Source organism: Setaria viridis, chromosome 1 (assembly GCF_005286985.2).
Source record: "Setaria viridis chromosome 1, Setaria_viridis_v4.0, whole genome shotgun sequence".
Classification (NCBI taxonomy): Eukaryota; Viridiplantae; Streptophyta; class Magnoliopsida; order Poales; family Poaceae; genus Setaria; species Setaria viridis.
The window spans coordinates 14,327,661-14,348,733 of record NC_048263.2 but is presented as its reverse complement, the minus strand read 5'-3'; the positions used below and the strand labels follow the sequence as shown (position 1 = coordinate 14,348,733).

General features: G+C 45.0%; 1 pseudogene; it reads right to left on the bottom strand.

The window, feature by feature from the left end:
* Nucleotides 1-18,280: 18,280 nt before the first annotated feature.
* On the bottom strand, nt 18,281-20,727 carry LOC117839635 (uncharacterized; annotated as a pseudogene).
* Between the last annotated feature and the right edge of the window lie 346 nt (nt 20,728-21,073).

Sequence of the window (21,073 nt, the reverse complement as noted above, 5' to 3'; positions counted from 1 at the left end):
GATTGCCGTGGCCGACCCCAGATCTGGCCGCCCCTGGCAGATCCGCGCGCTGGCGGCCACGCCCAGGCAGCACCGCACCGGATCTGGGCCAGCAGCCTCTGCCGGTGTCTGTCGACGCCCGGGCGCGACACCCGCCGCCGCAGCCGGACCTGGTATCGGCAGCCGGTCCCTCGCCTCGTCGGCCGCCAGATTTGGAGGAGAGAGAGGGTGGAGACGGGAGCGGAGAGAGACGTTCAAATGCATTCGAAATGGTTGGGAAGAGAAGAGACGGTACATTTGTAGTGTATTTTGGCCTTATTTAGTTGTCCAACTTTGGGATGCCAAAATTACTGTAGTAACACTGTAGCGTTTCATTTGTATTTGTAAATTATTATCCAAACATTGACTAATTAGGCTAAAAAGATTCATCTCGCAAAGTACAACAAAACTGTACAATTAGTTTTTAATTTGGTCTATATTTAGTACTCCATGCATGTACCGCAAGTTTGATGTGATGGGGAATCTTCTTTTTGCATAGTGCCAAAGTTGGGATTTGGGGGTGAACTAAACAAGGCCTTTTTTTCTGCACGAGTACGGTGGACCTCCGCCCCCCACTAACATGTCCCACTGCCCGACGGAGGCGTATGCATCGAAAGAAGTGAAGCGTACGGTATACGATGTGACCTGGACTACATACGCGAATGCCACATCATTCAAAATATTTTTATTTTTAATTTTTTTAAAAATATTTTAAAAAAAGACCGGTCCACAACTTATTTTGCACTTGGTGACCCTTTTGCTCGTGACAGTACTCGTGACGCGGCAGGAAACCCGCGGCAAAGGTGCCACGTTGGCGTGGCGTGGGAGGCCGCGCTAGTGCGACGCTGACGTGGCCTGGGGCTTGCCGTGCCAATCCGCCTGTCATATAGGCGCGCGCTAGCTTCCCTCCTCCTCTTCTCTTCCTTTCTTCTTCCTCTATTAACCCCGAGCCCGACCGACTCCCTCGCCGTCAGCCGCCGCCACCCCCCAATCCCCTCAAATCCGGTGATTTCGGTTGAGGAAAGTAGTTAGAATTGTTCACCACTTCGTTTGGAAGGTATCCCCCAACTTTTTCCTTTGTTTTACCGTTCCGTTTGGTAGATCGGAGGATATTTAGGTGATCTAGGGTTAGGTTGTTGATTTGAAATTTTATTGAAATGCAATGTTATTATGTGTTGGATGATGCTTAGTTTATACGCACTAGACTCTCTGGCTGCGATATTGACGTGTAGAACTTGTTGCATGCTTCGATTTAGGTAGATATTCATGCAATTGTGCAGTGTACATGACATTGGTAGGTTTTTTTTGCAATATGTCCAATTAATATGTCCAATATGTTTATTTCATAATATACTTGCTATAATTGTTATGGTAAAGTGTTTGTATTTTGTAGATGGATCATTTAGTTCGTATGTTTGATGGTGGGATTGTGAAAGAGAATGGGGAGTTTGAAAATATGAATGAGGTAGTGGAATTGTTTGATGCTCCTCCAACTTTTAAAGATTTAGTTGACCGTGCAATGAGAAAGTATGGATGTAGAGTGGATGAGATGACATTTAGAGGCCGTTTTGATTGTGGGAAAACTAAAGCTCGTTATGTTGTTATGAACTTGGCATCGGATTCAAATTGGAAGCAATATAAGGATGTAATTCAGCAATCAAATGTTGCATGTTTGGAGGTGGTAGTTGAAATTTTTCGTATGCCTAGTCCAAATGTTCCCATGAGAGTTGAAGTGCCGGTAGTGAATCGTAATGGTGCCCAAGAATTAGAAATTTTGCAGCACAAATTAGGTGAAACACAATCTGATTTTGGCTTGACCATTGCGAATGATGATTTTCCCAATGATACTTTTGAGCGGGATGAAGCAAATATAGATGATGATGATATATTAATAGGTTCCGAAGATGGTGAATTTGAGGATGATGGGGTAGAAGATGTCGATGAAGAGGAAGGAGTCACAATCTCAGAGTGAGGGGCCTGAATGTAAGAGGAGGAGTCACAATCTGAGGAGGATGGGCCGCAGGTCAACACTGCAACCATGCATGATGTAGAAGCCATTAGTCGTATGGACGAATGTTTTTCTTACAACCATAACAAATTGCGGTTGTTGAAAGAATATGATGTCGAACTGCCATCCGTTCCCAATGATAAGGACATAACTATGGTCCACAAAGCTATATGTGAATCTACTATGGTGAATTCCGACGGGATATCCTTTAGTGAGAGTCCAGTGATTAAGAAGGAAATGAAGTTCAAAAGTCTTGAGGAGCTCAAGTTTTTCTTGGCTTGACTATGCAGTAAGGTTATATAGGCCTTTCAACGTAGCTCACTCTGACAAGAACGTAAGGTACGATGTCATGTGCAAGTAAGGATGCCTTTGGCGTGTATCGTCTCAGGTAATTAGAAGCACCGGACAATGGAGGATTTTAAAGGTTGTGCCACCGCATACTTGTCATTCATCACAGCCAAAGCGAGTTCACGCCCAGTGCACAGCCAAGTACCTTGGGCAGCGCATCCTAGGCATTGTCCGTGCCGACAGCAAGACATCGGTACCATCCCTCGTGGAGTCCATATTCGCCTTTAGTGGATACCATGTCAAGTATTCAAAGGCATGGCGGGCGAAGCAACACGCCGTTGCCCTGCTTTGGGGGGACTTGAAGGAGTCCTATGGCATGGTTGCTAGGGTACTCACAGCTATGGCCTACTACAATCCCGAGGTTAAATGGTTCACTGACTCATGCGGCATGACGCAGCCTAACAATGGTGTTTTGAAGCATGTGCTCCAAAGGGTATTTTGGTGCTTCCCTCAATGCGGTTGTCTTTTCAACATTGTCATCCTGTGATACTTGTGGATGATACATTCTTAACCAGGAAGTATAAGGGTACACTAGTAATGGCAGTTGTAGTAGATCTAGAACAATAGCTTGTCCCTCTAGCTTTTGCCTTGGCCGAGAATGAGAACAACGACAGTTGGTCATGGTTCATGAAACTCGTTCGGCGACACGTACTTTGACTATCATGGCAAGTATGTATGATCTCAGATAGGCACCATAGGCTCCTAAATTGTGTGAACGACCGTATGGAAGGGTTTCCACCGCTTGTGCATAGGTGTTGCACGAGGCACTTTGCCGCCAACATGTGGCATCGGCAAAAGAACAAGGACGTGATTGGAAAGTTGAAGACTTTATGCATGGTACATACAGAGACAGAATTTTATGAGAAGTTGGAAGATCTAGTGAACGACTTGAACGATGACGCAAAAAAATGGTTGAAGGTTGAATTAGAGGATAAGGACAAATGGGCGCAGGCTTTCGATGAGGGAGGGATGCGTTGGGGTATTATGACCACAAACTACTCGGAATCCCTAAACGCTGTTTTCAAAGGCATCCGAAGTAGGCCCGTATCCGGAATTATTGAGTACTCCTTCCAAAAATGCAATGCCTATTTTGTGGACAGATGGCAAAAGGCACGTGAACTGTTGAATGAAGGTCATAGGATTGGTAAGGTTGCACATGAACATATATCAGAGGCTGAGCTTAGGTCCATTAACCAATTACCAGAACCGTACGGGCCAGAAAGAATGGTATATTCTATAAGAGGTTCCGGTACTACTAACGTTGCCGGTGAGAGCCATGGAGGCTGACACTATAGAGTGGATCTCAACTAAGTTTCGTGCACCTGCAACGTTCCTCAATTATTGCACCTTCCATGTTCACACTTCATTACATCTTGCAAGGCAAGAGGTCTTAATTATGAAAGCCCCTTGTACATGTCACCCTTGAACTCTATGGAGCACACCATTAGAATTTGGGAATTAAGCTTTGAACCTTACCTTGATCCATCACAATTGTCGCCATATGAAGGGGTAGAGTACGTCCCAAACCCCAATTTGAAGAGAAACAAAATAGGTAGGAGGTAGAAGAAGCGTTTGAGAGGTGACATGGACGAGTCGCAAGGGAGGCTTTCAGCAGATTATGGCATTGGTGATTTTGATGTGGACAGGTTGGAACATCATTGCTCGAAGTGCCACAAGTTCATTAAGAATTGCACATGCCACAAGAAGAAATCTAAGGGCAAGAAATCTAGGGCGAAAAATAGAAGGCAACGTTCTTCGAATATGAGGGTAGTCGCGGAGGTCATATTTTGCATGGTTATCATTATAGCATTTATTGATAGTAAATTTTCATTGTTACTCTACTTATCATGCAATGAATCTTTTTACTAACGAATGTTATTTATTCTTTTTTAGGATGGCGGCCCCAGTGTACCCACTTCTTGTGGCCGCGGTGCTGCCGCGTACGACCTGCAGCACCGTGGCCACCTCCTCGCCGACCTCCACGAGGTACTACATATTATATGAATGAGATTATGTGCGATTTTTATGTATATTTACCCTCAAATAAAGTTTGCTAATTATTTGTTTACTGATGTATGAGTATGCTACAATTATAACTTCTAAGCTGATTTTGTCTTTTGACAGTGGTTTACTACATGTGCCTACTATTTGTTTTGCATGGAATTTGCCTTCTAATTACTCAGCATTGGTTTATGAGAGCTTTTGTTTCAGCTTAAAAGATAAGAAAAGCTTGATGCTTCTGACATTGATATATGATTTAGCTCCTTGATCTTCTTAAAAACTGACTTATTCTGAAGCCCTTATTCACCAAACTATGTTGGAAGTTATTTTATAGAAGTTAAGCTCCAAGAACAAGAGTTTAATTTGGCATACATTTCCAAATCATGTGTCCAGAACTTAAGCTTAATTAACAAAGAAAAGATTAACAGTTACTGAAACTTGAGTGGCAGCCTTTACATTTTATTTTTCCATGAAGCTAGAAGTGTAGAAGAATACTGCCCACATTTTCTAAATTGTTTAAGCTCTCAAATGAACTGGTTCGTGCATGAAACCATAGGTAAGTAAAAATAATGAAGTATTAAATCAGAAAAGACAAGATAAGATTTTCAGTTATTGAAATTTGAAATCTAGCCTACACATTTCATTTATTCATATCCTTTTGGTTGAAATGTGTATGGTATGATGCTCTTTACCAAATGTAGGCTTAGAGGAGAATTTAACAAATGTGATGCTCCTTTCTACAGCTTAGAGGAGAATTTAACAAATGTAAGGATAAAAATTATATGCAGTCTTAATTACCTTTTTGAACTAGCAACACTCCTGTCTCTCAAATGCAACTGGTCATTTACATTTATGTAAGGGAACCCTGTGAGATTATAAAATTTTCCATTCACTACCTATTGTTATTTGTAGTTGAATGATTATATACCATTTCATATGATACCATTGGTTTCCATTTTTTTGCAAAGAACCTTTTTCCATCTGTTTCCATTTCCTTGTATGGTAAGAAATATCTTATTTTAAATTTTGGTTGTTTTGCAGGAATTGAAGCCATTACGAGCGCGAGTGCACTCTCCACTTAGGTGGGATGAGCGCTACATGCTGTACCTGCAGAGAGTTGGATTTCTGGACATTGTTGTTCAGGTTGTAGCGGGCCTCCCTCTAATAGATGGATCCTTGTTGACCGCTATGGTCAACCGGTGGCGTTCGGAGACTCACATCTCCCACCTCCCATGTGGTGAGATGACCGTCACCATGCAGGACGTCGCCATGATCCTCGGTCTTCCACTGGAGGGGCTTCTAGTGACAGGGATCATACAGAGTGAGAATTGGCATGACATGGTAGAGATGCACATTAGTATTAGACCTCCTGAGCTCGAGGAGGGAGACAACTTGAAGAAGACCTCTGGTGTGAGCTTCGCATGGTTGAGGGAGGTGTTCAGCGTGTGCCCTCCGGGAGGAGATGACGAGCTTGTGCAGAGGCACACTCGTGTTTGGCTGTGGCACTTTGTTAGCACCTTCCTCCTACCTGATGCAGTCGGCAACACGGTGTCGTAGATGGTTCTTCCAATTTTGGGTCAGGATTGGGACAACATCCGTTTATACAGTTGGGTCTTAGCGGTGCTCGCCTGGCTGTACAGGCAACTGTGTGATGCTTGTAGACACACTGCTACGGATTCAAATCTTGGAGGGTGTGCATTTCTGCTGCAGATCTGGGTTTGGGAGTGAATGCCCGTGGGTCGACCTTGCCGTCTTCGCGTCGAGGTAAGATAGTACAACGACTTCTCGTTTCCGCTTTGCAGTTCTTAAAACTTCTATACCTTGCTAACAATCGGATTCCTTTGAATTTTTAGCCTTGGCAACGACAGGATTGTTTTCCCACATTCGTACATGTGTGGAAGCATGCGCAGCCTGTACGTGGCCCTCCGGAAAGACGCTGCAAGTCCTACACAAACAAGATTGACTGTGTCACGCAAAACCAAGTAATTTGGTCACCATAGTCTTTTTAAGCTCTATTGCATATAATCACCTATCAATTAACTATTGTTTTTACCAAATTTTGAAGGTTGAGAGAGATCATATTTTCACTTATGTGCTACACAGACAGGCAGTTGTGGAGGTCCATGACTCCACTGATCTTGTACTACGTCGTTGAGATGCACTTGCCGCATAGGGTGATGCGGCAGTTTGGTAAGATGCAAACGTGCCCTCCCACGGAGTTCTTGACTTCGCAGGCATTGCACAGGTATGCCGGAATCATTACCCACCTCGCTTCTTCAATAGACCTATGGAATATGTTAGGCTAATAACTTGCATAATTTGTAATGCAGGATCGACTGAAAGAAGAGATACAAGGGGAATGATTGGAGGGTCAAGCATGCTGAGTATCTGCATTGGTGGGATAACAGGCAAAGATGTGATCCCGATGAAGGACCGTACTGGTGTGCAGGACCACACAGGTGTTGGAGGTATGCCCTAGAGGCAATCATAGAGATGATGATATTCCATTTGTATCCATGATTTATATTGTGTTCCTTGAATATCCATTAAAGGCTACTTGAATTGATTTGCAATTATGTGAATTGTATGTGAAACTCTTTACCTGTATGGTTATTCTAAAGTTGTCCCTAGTCGGAGTTCATGTGAGGACACACATGAATATTAGACTAGCACATGTATTAGTTGATGACTATGTTTCACGAGTCATGGACATGGGGATGTTAAACTAATAATGTAGGCACATGTGGAGATATGTGCTAGGACTGACCCAACACGAGAAGTAGTTCTCTCTTCACACAACATGTACACTTTGTCCTTAGACCTGAGATTGTCGCATGTACTCAAGATGTGGATCGACTTACTTAGGGGCTATCAAACGCTACATCGTGGCAGGGTAGTTAAAAAGGTAGCTTTCGAGTTTTTCAAGAAGCATGCTATGAGGCATGGTCAATCAAGATGGGATTTGCCCCTCTCTGATTGAGAGTGATATCTCTGGGGCCCTCGAGTGATCGGATCTGAAAATGCATGGCCATGCTACGTACGGTTAAGAGTTAACCTACAAAGGGATTCCAAATCACAGGATCGAGAAAGAGTGGTCGGCTTGGAGCTAGACCAAATATCGTGAGGCAAAGGGAATAACATGTACGTGACGTTGTGACGGTTCGTCTGATATGATCTTCGTGTGCGTATAGGAGTTAGCACGTCTTGCTAGAGTCCGCTACCGACTATTGGGCCGAGTAGGAGTACTCGGGCCATGTCTATACGTATCCAAACCCATAGGGTCACACACTTAAGGGGCTGGAAGCCCAATTCGGATGTGATCCAAGTTGGATTAAATTTAGAAGTACTAATGGGCCTCGAATCCAGAAGCCCGTTAGGAACCTCTATAAATAGAGGGGTGGGGGCGCCCTAGGGTTAACACCTTTTGGCGAATCACATCTGTCGCGCCTCCCACGCCCTCGCCTGTTGCAACTCGCGGACCTAGCAGTCTGGCTTGCGACGCTTCCTCCCTGCACGTGTGGATACCTTGGAGGTGTTGCGCTTGTAGCACTTGGATGATCAGCCGACGAGCCACGGCGAGCCGACGACGAGCCGCGGCACGAGGACGACTTGCTGCACGTGGACGATTTGCTGAGGAGCTGCTCGACGTCGACGTGATCGACTACGTGTTCGACTATGCTGATCGACTTCGCTGCATCGACGCGAATCTACATCTTCCGCACCAGTGCGTCGAGTGGTAGTCCCATGATCCATATATGGCAGTTTTCCTGGTTTACATGGTAGAAATTTTGATTTGCGCTAGCGTAGCCTACCTCGTATCCCTACAGTGGTATCAGAGCCGTAGCTATTTTATTTTGGATTCGGGATATGTGCATATGGAGATATGCGAGTTTTCAGTTTGATCTATGTCCTATTTTCGTATTCTTGCTGCAATGGTTGTGTAACAACATACTCCTACCGGTTGAATTTTCACCATCGGAGTTAAGTGATACACGTAATGCCAGTTGCAGCAAGCGAAGATCAATGTGATTGGTCGAATCGAAATCCAGGTTCATACGCCAGGCGCATGAGATGCACAATAGTAGATTGGATCTACTGCCGTGTCGGAATTTCGCCGTGTGCGTGTGCTTCGGTAAAACAGCCGTAACTTTTTGATACGATCTCGGATCGGGGTGAATTTTATATGAAAATTGATCTACAGAAAAAGTTACACATGAAATTCAAAGGCTTTGCCATTTTCGGCAAAATTAGATTTTCCAAATTTGGCTTGAAAGATGGAGTTTTGGGCCTTTGAAGTTTGGAACGTTAGAACGCCTAACTCTATTTTTCAGGATGTGTGTATCTTGTGATCAGTATGGCCCTTTATGTATGTGATGCATGTGTGTAACTCATTCGTGACCTGCGTGTCGTGCGTACGGCAACACGGCTGGAGCCATATGTGTTGTCACTTTAATGTATTTAATGGTCTGCGTACCAATCTGTGATGATCCAAGCAACTATGTAATCTTCATTACTGGCTATTAGACGTCAGACCATGTTCTAGTTCTTGGAGGACTCATCACCAGGACGATGGCGCACATGGAACATGGAGATGGAGATCACCATGGTGAATAGGTTCTGTGGAGATGGAGATCGCCATAAGAAAACGGGCCATACTGTGTCACAACTGTGTCCATGTTATTCTTTATATTTTACTTTCTACATGGTGTGATGTTAGAAGTAGAATGATCACTCACAAAGTTTAAGTTAGTATGCCCTCCCAACTAAAACTTGCACTGTCCCATGTCTTGTACAATTGGTGGTGGGTCTATGAAATTAGGGTGCCACTAGTTTTTCTTGACTAAACGGGTTTGTGTCGGACACTTATACGCATAAGGGTTGGTTTGCTTAACAAGGTTATCTTAACGGTTAAGGACCTTGGGGCATAAAGGTTGGGAGCCGAGACATAGAGATGTCACCCAACAACAGAAGTCATATGTGATATGATTAGCAAAGAGTTGCTTACCGATCTACCTTGTTTGCTAGTGGTGATGCTAAAGCTCACTAGTAGACTTGTTAGTTGTGGATCCTGAATCACTAAGTATCAATAGAGGGATATTGATTTTAGTGGGAGTAGATTCTGTTAAATAGTTTAATGTCATTTGCTCTATTAAGGATACGTTTGTCTTAGTGTATTTTGCATTACTTTTGTTGTAGATTAAATGGCACCTAGCAGCACCACACCGTTTGCTTTGCGTTCGGTCCTTGAGAAGGACAAGTTGAATGGAACAAATTACTCAGATTGGATTTGTAACCTGAGAATAGTTCTCAGGGCTGAGAAAAAGGAACATGTTCTTGACAACCCATTACCAGAAGAACCTGCTGATGATGCAGCTGTTGTTGTTAAAAATGCTTGCAAGAAAGCATGTGATGCTAACCTCGAAGTAAGCTGTCTCATGCTTGCTTGCATGGAACCCGAGCTGCAGATGCAGTTCGAAACAAACCATGAGGCCCACGATATGATCGTGGCGCTTAGAGACATGTTCCAAACACAGGCCAGGACTGAAATGTTCAATGTGTCTAAGGCTTTTGTAGAGAGCAAACTAGTAGAAGGCGCAACAGTAGGAACACACGTAATCAAGATGGTTGGTTACACTCAACGGTTGGAGAAGCTGGGCTTCATACTGGGCCAAGAGTTGGCCACTGATTTCATTCTTTCATCTCTTCCATCCAGCTATCGGAACTTCATCTCGAACTACCATATGGATGGGACGGAGAAGGGTCTGAATGAGCTGTGTGGCATGCTTAAAACAGCAGAGGCTGACATTAAGAAAAGTGCTAGTAGTAGCCATGTGATGGCTATACAGAACAAGCCTAGCTTTAAGAAGAAGGGCAATTCTTGGAAGAAGAAGGGCAAGGCTGGAACGTCCAAGCCAAACCCAGCGCCCAAGGTTAAAGCTGAACCTGGACCTGCTCCAGACAAAGAGTGCTTTGACTATCATGAACTTGGTCACTGGAAGAGAAACTACAAGCAGTACCTAGCTTCGTTGAAGAATGGTGGAAGTAAGAGTACTTCCACCTCAAGTACGCTTGTTATTAACGTTATAGACAACATATTTCTCGCTGATACAATTATTAATTCTTGGGTATTTGATACCGGATCGGTTGCTCATATTTACAATTTGATGCAGGGAATGATAAGAAGTAGAAGCGTGGAAAGAGGAGAAGTTGATTTCCGCGTGGGCAATAATGCAAGAGTTGCTGCGTTGACCGTCGGGACGATGCAACTCCACCTCCCGTCAGGATTTATTATGGAGTTGAATAATTGTTATTTCGTTCCTAGTTTAAGTCGAAACATTTTGTCTCCTTCATGCTTGATGAAGGATGGTTATTCATTTGCGAGTGAAAACAATGGTTGTGTGATCTCTAAGAATAATATGTTTATGGCTTTTGCACCCATTGTGAATGGATTATTTGTTTTAAATCCTTATGAGGCACATGTCTGTAACGTAAGTGCTAAAAGGCCTCGGCCTAATGATTTGAGTCATACCTACTTGTGACATTGTTGTTTGGGTCATATAAGTGAAAAGCGCATGAAGAAGCTGCATTCTGATGGACTTCTAACTTCGTTTGATTTTGAATGATACGAGACATGTGAGGCTTGCTTGCTAGGCAAGATGACCAAGATGCCTTTCACAGGTTTTCCTGAGAGAGCAGTAGACTTGTTGGAACTTGTACATAGTGATGTATGCGGACCAATGAGCACGACGGCTAGAGGAGGATTCCAATACTTCATAACTTTCACTGATGATTTTAGTAGATATGGCTATGTCTACTTGATGAGGCACATAGCCATATCTACTAAAATCATCAGTGAAAGTTATGAAGTATTGGAATCCTCCTCTAGTCGTCGTGCTCATTGGTCCGCATACATCGCTATGTACGAGTTCCAACAAGTCTACTGCTCTCTCAGTAAAACCTGTGAAAGGCGTCTTGGTCATCTTGCCTAGCAAGCAAGCCTCACATGTCTCGTATGATTCAAAATCAAACGAAGTTAGAAGTCCATCAGAATGGAGCTTCTTCATGCGCTTTTCACTTATCTGACCCAAACAACAATGCCACAAGTAGGTAGGACTCAAATCATTAGGCCGAGGCCTTTTAGCACTTACGTTACAGACAGGTGAACCATCAAGATTTAAAACAAATAATCCATTCACAATGGGTGCAAAAGCCATAAACATATTATTCTTAGAGATCACACAACCATTGTTTTCACTCGCAAATGAATAACCATCCTTCATCAAGCATGAAGGAGACAAAATGTTTCGACTTAAACTAGGAACGAAATAACAATTATTCAACTCCATAATAAATCCTGACGGGAGGTGGAGTTGCATCGTCCCGACGGTCAACGCAGCAACTCTTGCATTATTACCCACGCGGAAATCAACTTCTCCTCTTTCCACGCTTCTACTTCTTATCATTCCCTACATCGAATTGCAAATATGAGCAACCGATCCGGTATCAAATACCCAAGAATTAATAATTGTATCAGCGAGAAAAATGTTGTCTATAACATTAACAACAAGCGTACCTGAGGTGGAAGTACTCTTACTTCCACCATTCTTCAACAAAGCTAGGTACTGCTTGCAGTTTCTTTTCGAGTGACCAAGTTCATGACAGTAAAAACACTCTTTGTCTGGAGCAGGTCCAGGTCCAGCTTTAACCTTGGGCGCTGGGTTTGGCTTGGACGTTCCAGCCTTGCCCTTCTTTTCCAAGAATTGCCCTTCTTCTTAAAGCTAGGCTTGTTCTGCATAGCCATCACATGGCTGGTACTAGCGCTTTTCTTGATGTCTGCCTCTGCTATTTTAAGCATGCCACACAGCTCATTCAGACCCTTCTCCGTCCCATGCATATGGTAGTTCGAGATGAAGTTCCCATAGCTAGGCGGAAGAGACGAAAGAATGAAATCATTGGCCAACTCTTGGCCCAGTGGGAAGCCCAGCTTCTCCAACCGTTGAGTGTAACCAACCATCATGATTACGTGTGGTCCTACTGCTGCGCCTTCTGCTAGCTTGCTCTCCACAAAGGCCTTAGACACATTGAACCTTTCAGTCCTGGCCTGTGTTTGGAACATGTCTCTAAGCGCCACGATCATATCGTGCGCCTCATGGTTTGTTTCGAACTGCATCTGCAGCTCGGGTTCCATGCAAGGAAGCATAAGGCAACTTACTTCGAGGTTAGCATCACATGCTTTCTTGTAAGCATTCTTAGCAGCAGCGGGTGCATCATCAGCAGGTTCTTCTGGTAGTGGGTTGTCTAGAACATCTTCCTTTTTCTCAGCCCTAAGAACATTTCTCAGGTTACGGATCCAATCTGAGTAATTTGTTCCATTCAACTTGTCCTTCTCAAGGACCGAACGCAAAGCAAATGGTGTAGTGCTGCTAGGTGCCATTTAATCTACAACAAAAGTAATGCAAAATACACTAAGACAAACGTATCCATGATAGAGCAAATCATATTAAACTATTTTAATAGAATCTACTCCCACTAAAATCAATATCCCTCTATTGAAACTTAGTGATTCAGGATCCACAACTAACAAGTCTACTAGTGAGCTTTAGCATCACCGCTAGGAAACAAGGTAGATCGGTAAGCAACTTTTGCTAATCATATCACATATGACTCCTGTTGTTGGGTGACATCTCCATGTCTCAGCGCCCAACCTTTATACCCCAAGGTCCTTAACCGTTAAGATAACCTTGTTAAGCAAACCAACCCTTATGCGTGTAAGTGTCCGACACAAACCCGTCTAGTCAAGGAAAACTAGTGGTACCCTAATTTCATAGACCCACCACTAATTGTACAAGACATGGGACGGTGCAAGTTTTAGTTGGGAGGGCATACTAACTTAAACTTTCTGAGGGATCGTTCTACTTTTAACATAACAGCATGCAGAAAGTAAAACATAAACAGAATAGCATTCACACAGTTGTGACACAGTATGGCCTGTTTTCATATGGTGATCTCCATCTCCATAGAACCTGTTCACCATGGTGATCTCCATCTCCATGTTCCATGTGCGCCATCCTCCTGGTGATGAGTCCTCCAAGAACTAGAACATGCTATTACGCCTAATAGCTAGTAAAAAACTAGTAATGAAGATTACATAGTTGCTTGGATCATCACAGATTGGTACGCAGACCATTAAATACAATAAAGTGACAACACATATGGCTCCTGCCGTGTTGCCGTACACGCGACACGCAGGTCACGAATGAGTTACACACATGCATCACATACACAAAGGGCCATACTGATCACAAGATACATACACCCTGCAAAACAGAGTTAAGCGTCCTAACGTTCCAAACTTCGGATGCCCGAAACTCCATCTTCAATTCAAGTAGCCTTTAATGGATATTCAATGAACACAATATACAAATCATGGATACAAATGGAATATCATCATCTCTATGATTGCCTCTAGGGCATACCTCCAACATCCCTTGCTCACCAGGTCACCTGAAGACTAACAGTTTAGCTAGTGGGATTTATGCTAAGCCGTTGCCCATACAATGGTCGAGTGGTTGCACGATGGTTGAATTAGGCACGATGACACATCAACTCGGTCCTTAACCATGACAAGATGGATATCCCCCAACCTTGCTCAACCACTAAGGTACGAGCTCAACATTCTGGCATTTCACACAAGAAACACCCATCCATCTCATCTAAGCAGTTCTTGCCTTTATACCCGAAAACCTATTTTCTCATTTGAAAACACTCACACATTTATTCTCTAAATGAACCATTGCAGTCATGATTGAATTTGAGTAACAAGGTCCTAAGCATTCTAGCAGCAATCATCATCCAAACAGAGCAAGTCATATTTAGAGATAATGCTAGGACAACAAGAAATAGTCATAACAATCAAGGGGTGGCTATCCAACCATGTCTTGCAATAAAACAATATGCACTTTTATAAAACAGGCTAATAGGTTGTGTTTGAAAAACTAGTAATAAACATGCATCAAAGGGTAAGATTGGACTTGCCGTCCTCAAAGCCTTCCGGGAGTTCTTGCTCGTGGTGCTGGTCCTCGGGCTCGGGCTCGCGGTCAAACTCCTCCTCGGGTACTCTGCGATCTACGGCACACACAAACGAGCACACAATAAATAAAAAGAAAAATAAGATTTTACCCGTTGAGCTTCGAATAGAGAATGTGAACAAAAAATAGATAGGATGTGTATTTTCATAAATTTGGATATGTCTCGGTGGAGGTATTGTGGAGGATGACATGGTCGAATTTGGGATTAATTGGAGGAAGTTTGGCGCATGAAATGACGAGTTAACAGAGTATTAGGGGCTTAAAAGAGGGTTTAGAACTAAACCGCGAGAAATCAGGGACCTATTTGTAAATATTTTTGGAAGTGGAAGGGCACATCCGTGAAACAACCTTGGAGAGACGTGGAAGGGTTATTTCGCGAAATAGGGGAAAGTGGGGGTTAGATCAAAATTTGGGGAAATCCTATCTTCTTCCTCCCTGGTTACCCAGGGAGAATGGGGGGCAGCTCGACGGCGGCCGGCCGGCGGGCCGGGCCTTGCCGGCGGTGAGCCCCACGGTGGGGAAAGGTGGAGGAGGGTGAGGGGGCTCCGTTTTGCCCCTTACCTTGGGTGTGGCAGTGGTGGGAGAGCTTCGGCGGGTGGTGGATAGGGGCGGCGGCGCACGGCGTGCAGGCGGCGGTTTGGGCGCAGGGAGACGGGTGCTAGTGTCCGGGAGAGGGGGCGAGATGTGGTGGTGGTGGCTGGGGCATCTCCCTTCCTTTTATAGGCCGGCGAGGAGGTGGGGAGCAGCTGGTGAAGTGGGGGCCGGCGAGCTCCGGCAGGCGCGGGAAGGGGCCGGCGACCGGAAGGAGCCGGCGGCGTGCGGCGCGGGACGGGGGCCGGGTAGGCACGGGTGTGCGCCAGGAGGTGCTAGCGCGCAGTGCGAGGTGGGGGCCAGCATGGGCGGCAGGCGCACCGACGGTGCTAGGGCCGGCGGGGCCGGCGCCGGGGAAAGAGCGGCGCAGGCGGGCCGAGGCCGGAAGGGCTGGCGTGTAGGCGTGGCAGGGGGGCCCGGGGCAGCCAGGGACGGGCTCCAAGAGGAGGCCGGGCGCCAGGGGGGCCGGGTGCCAGAGGAGGCCGGGAGGATGGCGCTAGGCGCCAGGAAGAAAGGAGTGGCGCTGGGCACCACGAAGAAGAAAGGAGGAGGGAGAAAGAGAAGAAGGAAGGAGAAAGGAAGGAGAAGAAAGAAAGAAAGAAAGAATGAAAGAAAGAAAGAAAGAAAGAGAAGGGGGAAAAGAAAAAGAGAAAAGAAATGGGTGAGAAAGGAAAAAGAAAAGAAGAGCAGGCGGCGATTGCGGAGGACGGTCGGAGCACGCGCGGCGGTCTGTCGACCGGCACGCAGTGAAAATTACGGGAGAGGGTAAAATGATGGCTGTCGGCTTTGGGTGCCGGGACGGCGAAATCTCTGGGAAGATTTTGGATTTTCGGGAGCTCAACGGTAACAAGATTTTGAAAGTGATTTTTAACGGGTGATTTACGTTGGTGATTTTTGCGGATGTTACAAACCTACCCCACTTAAATTGAATCTCGTCCTCGAGATTCGGCTGAATCCTGAAGAGATGGGGAAATTCCTTCTTTAACGCATCCTTGCGTTCCCATGTAGCTTCTTCTTCGCCGTGTCTACTCCATTGGACTTTGCAAATCCGGACTACGGAATTCCTTGTCCTCTTGGTGACGGTGTCTAGAATCTTGATAGGTACTTCTTGATACCGAAGGTCCTTTTGCAAGTCTATTGTATCCACCGATACTTGCTCCTCCGGTACTCTTAAGCATTTTATTAACTGAGAGACGTGAAATACCAGGTGTATATCCAATATTTCTTTGGGCAGTTGAATACGGTATGCTACAGCTCCAACCCTCTTTAACACCTGGTATGGTCCAATATACCGAGGGGCTAGTTTTCCTTGCACCTGAAACCTTCGAGTACCCCGAATTGGGGAAACCTTGAGGTAGAAAAAATCTCCCTCATTGAAACTCAATTCCCGTCTCCTCTTGTCTGAGTAGCTCTTCTGTCTAGACTGTGCTGCTTTCAACTTCTCTCTAATTTTAGCCACTCGATCTTCGGCCTCCTTTATAAAGATAGGTTCGACTAGAGCGCGTTCTCCCACTTCTGACCACATCAAAGGGGTCCTGCACTTTCTTTTGTAGAGGGCCTCAAATGGCGACATGCCCAAACTGGCTTGGTAACTATTGTTGTATGAGAACTCTGCATAGGGTGAACTCTGTTCCCATTCCTTGCCATAAGTAAGGACACATGCTCTCAACATATCTTTCATGATTTGATTTACTCGCTCTGTTTGGCCATCGGTCTGGAGGTGATAGGCTGAACTAAAATCCAATTTGGTGCCCAACGCCTTATGCAGACTCCTCCAGAACCTAGAGGTAAATTGGATCCCTCTATCCGAAACAATCCTGCTAGGCACACCATGCAACTTTACTATATTGTCCACATATATCCGAGCTAGTCTTTCTCCACCATAAGTGGTCCGTACGGGTAAGTGAGCAACTTTAGTGAGTCGGTCTACTATTACCTATATGGAGTCATTGCCCTTATGAGTTTTGGGCAAGCCCACTACAAAATCCATACCGATCTCATCCCATTTCCAAACAGGGATAGGTAATGGTTGCAGTAAGCCTGCTGGCTTCTGGTGTTCGGCCTTGACCCTTTGGCAAGTATCACAATGGGCAACAAACTGAGCTATGTCCGCCTTCATCCCATTCCACCAGTACTTCTATTTTAAGTCCATATACATTTTGGTGGACCCGGGATGGATGGAGTACACTGAGTTATGGGCTTCATCCAGGATGGTTTGCCGGAATCCATCTTCCTTGGGAACACAAATTCTGTCCTTGTACCACAAGGTATCTTTGTCGTCCACTCTGAAATCTGGGGCTTTATTCCCTCCGGTTTGCTTGCGGATTCTCACTAGGTCTTGATCTGAACCTTGGGCTTCTCGGATCTTATCCTCCAAGGTGGGCTGGACACTTAGCTTGCGGCTGGTATTCTGGGGAATAATATGCACATTTAACCGGGCCATTTCTTCTTGCAAACGGGCATTCTCGGGTCCGGGCTGTCCATAGGTTTCCTGCTCAAGGCATCAGCTACAACATTAGCTTTGCCGGGGTGGTAGTGGATCTCCAGGTTGTAGTCTTTAACCAATTCTAACCACCTTCTTTGCCTTAAGTTTAAATCTGGTTGGGTGAAGATATCTCACACCTATTCCCAATCAGATAATGCCTCTAGATCCTGAGGGCATGCACTACGGCTGCAAACTCTAAGTCATGGGTTGGGTAATTCTGCTCATGAGGCTTCAGTTGGCGGGAAGCATATGCCACTACCTTCCCATCTTGCATGAGGACACATCCTAAACCTTGTCGAGATGCATCACAATAGATGACGAAGTCCCGCTGAATATCCGGCAAGGTTAACACTGGGGCCGTTGTCAACCTCTTCTTCAACTCTTGGAAGCTTCTCTCACAGGACTCTATCCAGGTGAACTTCTTATCCTTCCTAAGCAGCTCCATCATGGGCCGGGCTATCTTGGAAAATCCCTCAATAAATCTCCTGTAATACCCAGCTAAACCAAGAAAGCTTTTGATCTCATTGACATTGGTAGGTTGCTGCCAGTTGGAGACCTATCTTGCACGGATACGTGGATACGGATACCTGTACGCGATACGGCGATACTCCGATATGACATTTTTCTCAAAATACAGATACGGGGATACGGCAATATATATAAAAAATAAAAAATAAATCCACCTAGAAATTAGTGCACACTGCATGGACCATAAATATTACATAACATAATATTGTTCAGGGCATAACGTTCAGGCCATTATTCAAACAATCAAACTTAGGTTCAACATACACACAACTACATGATGAAATGATAAAACGATAATAGATGAAGTGATGATGCATGCACGGCAACTGGCCATGACAAATTGGCAATCATCAAGAAGTCTTTCAGTCACTTGATCCAACATCTTCAGTCAGACCCAGTGCCCCAAGATCTTCAAGAACTCTTTCAAGGTCTGGCTCATCAAGTGACAGATCGGCATGCTCAAGGAAATCAACACCACCCTCAAAATTAGCTTCAAAAGTATCAGCTCCAATATCCCACATTGCTGATGGACCATGGTTGTATTCCTCAGTTTTTCTAGAAAGAAGGCGCAAGTTCTGGTGTGTGAAAACTAGATCCTTAGCACATGCAGGATTGAGCCTACGAAGTCAATTGCAAGTTTGCAATTAGGAATCTAACTAGAGGTGTCAAACAATTGAGATTTAAAAAAACAGCAATAAAAGGTCGAACTAGAACCTGTTTCTCAAGGAACTATGAATCAGCCCATAGGTACTCCAATTTCTCTCAGCACAAGAAGATGATGTTGGCTGGCCAAGTAATCTAAATGCCAACTTCTTCAGTTCTGGAGCAGAATGACCATGAATTCCCCACCATTGCTTTGGATCCATATAAGTTCTATCCTCAAGTGAATCAAATGAATTGAATCCAGGTCTAAACAAAGAGAAATTAGCATATTGTTGCTTGACCCTTTTTAATTCCTCACCAGAAAAATTCCTCCTAAAACAAGCATTTCTCATTTCTGAAATCTCCTCATCATTGTGGGGGGCTTGTTGGTTTGGAACCTAATTGATCCATGCTTCAGTGTAGTACTTGGGATTTAGTGAGTGTGCCAAGCAGTGCAAGGGGGTATTGCTTTTTGTCCAACGGCTCACCAAGATGTCTTGCACAGCTCAGTAAAAGGTGGATTCTTCATGTGGCTCTTTCCCTTCATAACGATATATCACATTCTTCACCTTCTCTATCATTGTGTCCCACATTTCATATATCAAGTGGAGGCATGGCTTGTCAGTATCAGCTGCCCGCACCATAGAATAGATAGGATCAGTGAAACTGAGGAAATAGCGCACCTTATCCCACCACACATCATTCACAATCTTGTCCTTCACAAATTGAGCCGGACCAGGATTATCCTCCCTGTAGGCAGTCCACTTTTCACTCACTACCATCACTGAAAGAGCATCTTTTATAGCCACAAACCTCTTCAACATCACAACAGCAGAGGCAAATCTTGTCTCGGCAATGGCAAGGAACTTAAGCTTGCTATACTCATTGAACATGGATAGCCTCATGGAGTGATTCATGATGAAATTCTTTATACAGCTAACATCTCCAACGATATCACTGATCCATTGGAATTCATCATGCAGCTCATCCTCAATGTCCCTAGGAGCACATATGTTCTTCAAGGCAAGGTTCAGAGTATGCATGACACATGGGGTCCAGAAAATCTGAGGGTGCTTCTGCTCAACAATGATACCAGTAGCTCTGCAGTTGGCAGCATTATCAGTGATCACTTGCACAACATTTTGTGCCCCAACCTCATCAATTACAGCTAGCATCTTCTCTGAAATATATTCCTTGGTCTTGGATATTCCTTCAGTGTTGATTGCTTTAAGAAACATTGGACCATCTTCCGTCACAGCCAAGAAATTCAAGAGTGGGCGCCTTTAAGCATCTGACCATCCATCTGATACAATACTCACACCTTTAAAATTCCATGTTGCCTTGATAGGCTGCAGCAGTCTCTCAACATTTGTCTTCTCTTGCACAAGAAGAGTTGTCCTCATCTTGTTGTATCTTGGAGGGACATATCCTCCAATTGGATGATTGGCAGCAAACATGAAAGCCTTCCTAAAATATGGGTTACGTGCAAGATTAAAAGGCAGGCCTGCTGTGTAGAACATCCTAGCTATCAGTTCATCAAGCTGGCTACGGACTTCTACATTGAAGCTACTCTCAATAGCCGAAACACCCCTCCTCTTCCTCATCTTCTCATTGCCCTCAGTTGGAAGTGGAATATCTCTAGGAAGGTTCCTCTCGGCAGCAACATTTGCAGCAGAAAGTTCAGCTTGCAATTGTTCAAGAACATATACAATCACCACTCGACAAAATGTAACCCCAAAACCAGAAATCTTTAACAGATGTGCTTTAACTCTAGAGTAACTTCCTTGGAAACACTTGTTACAAAGTCTACATCTCATCTTTGCGTTGCCCCCTTGACCCTTTCTAGTTTTCTCAATAATCTGAACATACCTCCATAGGGGCTTCTTGTCATCGTCGTCTGCAGGAATCACACGAGCAGAAGCCAAGACTCAATTTGCAATAGCAGGATTGTTGGCAACAGGAAATTCTTCACTTTCAGCACTATGAGTGGATGTAGAAGCATTCGTACTTTCAGACATGGAGGAAGCAGAGGAATCAGGAATCTCGGAGTCACCAGGGAAGGGGAAGGACTAGGAGGAGGCACGGGCGGGTGGCCTAGCAGTGGTGATGGCAAGGGAGTGATGAGCGGCGCTGCTCTCGTGCTCCGGGCAGCGGGTGCGAGCGGCGCTGGCGCGCTGCTCCAGGCGGGAGGTGTCCGGGCCGTGGGTGTTGACCAGCGGCAGCGCTGCTCTAGGCGTTGGCCGGCGCGTGTTGAGTGGCGCTTCTCTGGATGGCGGCCGGTGGGGGTGGCGAGTGGCCGGGCAGCACTAAGCAGCAAGCTGTTGCGGCTACGCGAATTGGGACGAGAGAGGGCTTTGATACGAA